This window comes from Amblyomma americanum, chromosome 3 (assembly GCF_052857255.1).
Source record: "Amblyomma americanum isolate KBUSLIRL-KWMA chromosome 3, ASM5285725v1, whole genome shotgun sequence".
NCBI classification, from domain to species: domain Eukaryota; kingdom Metazoa; phylum Arthropoda; class Arachnida; order Ixodida; family Ixodidae; genus Amblyomma; species Amblyomma americanum.
The window spans coordinates 172,365,608-172,371,607 of record NC_135499.1 but is presented as its reverse complement, the minus strand read 5'-3'; positions in this window follow the sequence as shown (position 1 = coordinate 172,371,607).

Below are 6,000 nucleotides of genomic sequence, written 5' to 3'. Positions count from 1 at the left end.
GTCTGCTGATCCGAGCCGTAGAAATCGCGGCGTCAAATTCCTGATTTGCTTTTCTTCCTACTCTAAAAGGACTCCCGAAAGAATTTTGCACTGCATTGTATTCGTGGAACTAATTCCGCGTTCAACTGCCGTTCATTTCTGGTCTGGACAATTTGTTTGCTTTTGTCACTTGTGAAAGCTGTTTAATGTATCCGGGTGCGTATGGGGCATTGTCCAATCAGCAGCTTTTCGAGAGAGCAGCGTTATACAGGAGGCTTCAGTTTCCTTTTCCCGGAGGGCATTCTCCTCCACCAGTGTGGCCACTCGAGCGGCGGCTTGCTTCCTACAGCTGGACGGCTGGAAGTTGCTCAGCAACAGCGCCCACCGTTGCGTCGCCTTTGCGATTCCTTTTTTAATCCCCAGCGTCTGCGGACTGTAGTACATCGTTGCGCTGGCTGCTCGGCCGCGGATGACGCACGCTTCACGAGTCGCGGTTGTGCAACAGCCTTCGACCGCCCTATGTAGTGCCCTCGAGTGGGCTGCGCCCAGTCCGACCTGCGCTGCGTACATGTGCATCGTGTATGCGGCTCCTATGGACATCCTGCATGTTTGTAAACAAACGAGGTGGCGCTGCAGTCGCTAGCGAGCTCGTGGTAGGCAAAAGGTCGGGGAGTGGCGTCGCGGATAGGTGTTGAGCGCGGGATTTCAAGGCTTGTAGGCGCGTTTCCAGTTTCTGCGAATCATAGCAATGGTCGATGCTTCCAACTTAGTAATTTGTCGAAGTACACGAGCTCGCGTTGTCCACGTGCGGCCTATAAAGATAAATTGTTTGCCACTGTGTATTGTATATATAGTTAGTAGTAAACATGTAGAAAGCGTTCCTGCCGTTTATTTATGCGCTAGGCATTGAATAAAACAAGTTTTGACACTCTGCACTAGCCGGAATGATTTTACTTCGGGACAGTAGTGAGGGGAAGTGCTGGCGTTGTTTCGTCGGAGCAGACATGCGCTCATCGTCTGCTGACATACGTACGTGTCGCGCTGCGCGAAAAGTGGGGACAGCGTCGTGTCCCCGATGTCCTGTCTCGCTTAGCGCTGTTTTTAGCCGCATGACCACGCACCAGCCAGGCCGACTTGCCCTCTTGTTAAGTTGGTCGATTTGATGAAAATTTTTGATTTCTAGAATTATTTTCTTTCCTAGCCCTGAAGTTTAGTTTCGTGACGAAAAATTATAGCAAAATATTGAGTACAAATTTATAAATTACGCTTTTTAGAAGTGTGGTCGTCAAAAATTGTGAGGTAATTTCTTTGATTTCAGTGCCGCATTTCTTTGACCAAAGCGAAAGCGAAGATGCCATAAACGAGGGAATAAACTTTAAGGTTCGTTTTCTGACCTCTCACATTTTCCGCGACTGGATCACTCACCTCCGTAATTCGCATGAAAATCAAATGATTCCATTTGTCGCAAACTATTCCTGAGACGTTGAGGAGCGTAATAAATCTCTCGATTTTTTTCCGTACACGTGCAGTATTGTGTTAGTTATTTTTTGTAAGAAACGTTTTCATGTAACTATGCATGCTTAAGTACTGATCATATAGAAAAAGAACTAATCGCGTCATCATACAGAACAGGGCTTTATGCACATGCTGGCATAAAAAAACTGCGCACTATCTACTCAATTATTTGAGACCTACCTTGGGGGGACTTGACGACGGTGTTAATTATAATTACCCAGAACTGCACCAGGTATAGCTATAAATAAAAGGAATGACTGAAACTAGCGTAGGAATTTCATATTTGCACCAAGTTTAGTTACATATTGCATGCATGAATAACGAAAACACTTTTCATGCCGCGTCCCCTAGCTCTCAATCTCGCCACGTGTCTGTTAGTAGCACGCCTGCGGCTGCTTCTTTCCAAACAAGCTTCGCGATCATGTATTACCTCATGAAACATGACACATGCATGATGCAATGAAAAAGCATATGGCGTTTAGCACACTTAAGGTACGCTATTCTAAGCACACCAACGCGACCGCGCAAGATTGACACAACTTACCAGACTTCTTTCTACTCGAATGAAATAATTACGTCGTCATATCAAGAAATAGTTTCAAGTAAATATTAAATGTCACAAAACGCGCCATTTAAACATGGTGTGCTATTAACAAAGAAACGCATTCCTTGGGGGCGAGTGAACCTGTCGGCGCCCCGTGCACTCCGGCTCAAGGTGATAAGTACGTGTGCAGCTACATATGTCTTTTTTTTCCTTGAGCAATTATCAGCCTACTATCCTGAAGTTCAGGTGAATGAACGCAGTAACTTGCATGCTATTAAGTGCATTGAGTGGCAGTGCCTATCGACTCCCAGACTTCGCGCTTTACTACCGTGGCCCAATGCCTGTTAGCCAGTTTCCGAATGCGGCATTTATGCGTGAGGAACCTATCGAGGCTAATCTAATATTTTTTATGCTACTACGCGGATCCAGCAGTGACGCAGCTGGTCAATATATGCTGCTTCCGCAGTGCACAGGCTTGAAGCAGCCGCCGGTAACTGCGGCAGCTGTGGTAGGCACGGGCAAGCGGAACCTGTTTTGCCTACCATGCGAAAGTCGCTGCTAACATCAGCGCCACCGCATCTTCGTGACGTCGCGGGGTGAAGGAGGTCCATACCAAGCTGTTTGATCGGCCGCGGTCTTGAGCTGCGTCGAATTTACCGCGTCGGAGAATTTTCCGCATTCTGAGTGGTCAGACTTCGACTCCGCCGAGTCTGGAGTCGCGCTGGAAGAGAAAGGCGTAGGCTTTTGACGATTACGGCAGAGGTCAAGTGCAGCCACAGACTGATTCCAGACGGGTGGAAGATAAGGTGAGATCTCGGGCGCACTTGCGGACTCTCACATACAAACAGCCTTTGTCGTTCCTCCAGTCGACGGTTCTGAAAGTCCCATGTGTAGGCTTTTGCCACAAGCTTTTGGCAGTTCCGACTGCGAGTAGGAGTTGCGCTATTGGCAGCATGAGAGCATGCGAACTGGCTTTGTTGATCGATACGCCCAGGTGCTGTGGCTGGGCGATGATGCGTGAGTGCCTTCTTTTGCGCTCTGTCCCCTCGCGGAAGATTCCATCGCTACCGGAGCTTGACACCAAACATGACACCAAATTCTTTCTTGGCGTGTTTGTGAGCGCTAAAATCTCAATCTTAGATTTAATAATAATAATAATTGGTTTTTGGTGGAAAAGAAATGGCCCAGTATCTGTCTCGTATATCGTTGGACACCTGAACCGCGCCGTAAGGGAAGGGATAAAGGAGGGAGTGAAAGAAGAAAGGAAGAATGAGGTGCCGTAGTGGAGGGCTCCGGAATAATTTCGACCACCGGGGATCTTTAACGTGCACTGACATCGCACAGCACACAGGCGCCTTAGCGTTTTTCCTCCATAAAAACGCAGCCGCCGCGGATTTCGCCGATTTTCGTTTGTCCCAACCCTCTCTGTGGCCTTGCGGTTGCTCGGGAATACCAACTTGGGTCTCACAAGCGCCACCAGGAAGGGTATGAGGACTCCCGGCGATCTAGGAATGCAAAGTGGAGAGTGACCAATTACGCATGCATGGGCGTTAACCCATTAATGTTTTCGCCTCATACCTTTATGCCGGAGCTTAAGTTCGATTTCGCCGATCTTTGTCTGAACCCTGCTTGACCTTGAAAAGCGAGCCTCGGACCGGAATCGAAGTGAAAACCGAAGTGCTAGCGCACTTAACTCGCGTTTGGCCTAACTGCTCTAAGTCGTCCGCATTTTTTTCACGTGGTGCGTTAGACATTAACTACGCGGATAACCCGTGATATTCGCCACGACCGCTAAATAATTTATCATTGAATTTCTTCTTGACGCTGTTTCGGTTTCATCGAACGATGGCTGTGACTTTGATCTTTGACTTAGGTTGGTGACGATGGCTGTGAGTTGGTCTTTATCTAGGTCTCTCGAGGCGCGAAAAAAAAAAGTGACGGCAATGTAACTGCTGGTACGTCGTTTGTCGTCATTCCAGCTCTGGAAACAGGCTGGTTTAAACGTTGTAGTCACTTAAAACTAAGCATCATCGTTTATATTTCACTTTTTTTCCTGCCTCGCGTGAGTTAGAGGTCAACTACGCGTCACGGCCTTCGCGTTTAGGTAATGGAAAGGAAACCGAAACAGCTTGAGAGAAGAAACTCAATCAAATTATTTAGCGGTCGTATAGGCGAATACTACGCGGTGATCTAGGTATTCCTATGTCTAACGCATCATCTGATAGAGTAAAACACGCAACCCAAAATTAGAAGTCTATAGTCATTTAAGGCGTTGTAAAACACGGGACAAGACAACCCGAGATTTCCATTCGTGCGAGCGCCCTCTACGAGTGTCGCGGCAGTGAGCACTGCAGGCGCTCGTGCGTATAGTGCGATTTAATTCGGTGCACGTCGTCGATGTGAGTGCATACAGTGCACACAATTAGCGAGACATTTTTTCCTCGTTCTGCTCCATAGCGGCTGGCTGGCTCGATCGAAAGGTTCTCGGTTCACATTTTGTCGGAAGCATCACAGAATACCGCAGCACAGCCCTTCGTGATATTTACTTATGGCTTTATGTGAGCTTTCATTCGTGATGCTGCTGATCCGCCTGTGGCATGCCATTCTGTCGAAGGACGAATCCCAACATAAGACATAACTGTTCATTAACGAGGGCAGCGGAAGAGCATACCAACGCTACGCTCGTCTCGGTAGCGGAAGTAAAACAGCCCATCTTCCCAACAGAGCAGCCTGTTTTTCTAGCCGGCGTTGGTGACGCGTGCCTCGGGTGACGCAGCGGTGGCGCTGTGCTTTATCGGTAACGCGGTCCAGCGCGTGGCCGTGTTACGCTGGGCCAGATGATAACAAGGTGGAGGCTGCGCGGAAATGTGCGCAGAGTGTGTCGCCACATGCGTGCTTTCTTTTACTGGTGCGAGATTCCAGGCACTTACTCTGCGCACGCGCCGTCTGTCTCTGCGCACACTGTCTTCGCAGTAATCTCGTTGTCCGCTGAGGCGAGCCGTTGACGCGAGGAAGGGCATAACTGCACGCACTCGCTGCGGACGGTTTCTGCGACGCAAGCGCGCTTCAACGAGCTGCCCGATGTGCGCATGCGTGCAACCGCGCAGGCGTTTGACTCATCTTACGAACCAGTTGCTGCTTCACGTATATATAGCTAAGCACAGAATACGCGTGTGGTGCATCGCGGAAGCCGCTCTTCGCCTACAGTCGCTGCGCGCTGCACCTTCGCCGCCGCTGACGGAATGCGACGGGCAACAACCTGCTTCCCGCTCGGCGTTGGACTAAACGCGGCACAAACTTGCGAAACGTCGCAGTGAAGTTCGCGGCGTTGTGGATTGCCGCGTTCGGGTTTGCGAAAAGGGAATGCCCATTTTCTTTTCTTTTTTTCCGGCCCTCCGCACAGCGGCAGAGAAAGGGGTGAGTCACAGTCGCTACCCAGCGGTATACGTCACGTCACAACCCACTGTGCACGTTCTTGCGGCGGCGCGGGCGCAGGCGGGCGGCGACGAGCCATCGTAATCCGCGTCGCGTCGCGTGCGTGGCTTTTGTCCCGTGCCTGCGGCGCCGCTGGTCAAAGCGTAGGGTGCCTACGGCGCCGATCGTTGGCGGCTTGATGCGCGGTCAACAAGACTTTGCCACGGTAGCTGCGGACGTGAAGAATGACCGCTCATTAGCACGGGTCAACTTCACATGGACACGGAAGGGACTCGCGAGAGACGCGCTTTGTTCGAGGCATGGTGTTCTTCAGTCTATACTGTGCATGAAGACAGCTTGTGAGTGACGGTACACTGAATAGATGGACCTCGGAGATGTCCTTTTCTCGAAACTGTGTTCACCAGAGGTTGAAGCAACCCGCACCGTGGGAAAGCGAGAATGTTCGCGAAGCTCACGGGAGGAAGGAAGGGTCCTCTAAAATTTCGATGGTGGGAAGTGTACATATTTGTACAACGTGTTTGTCGAGA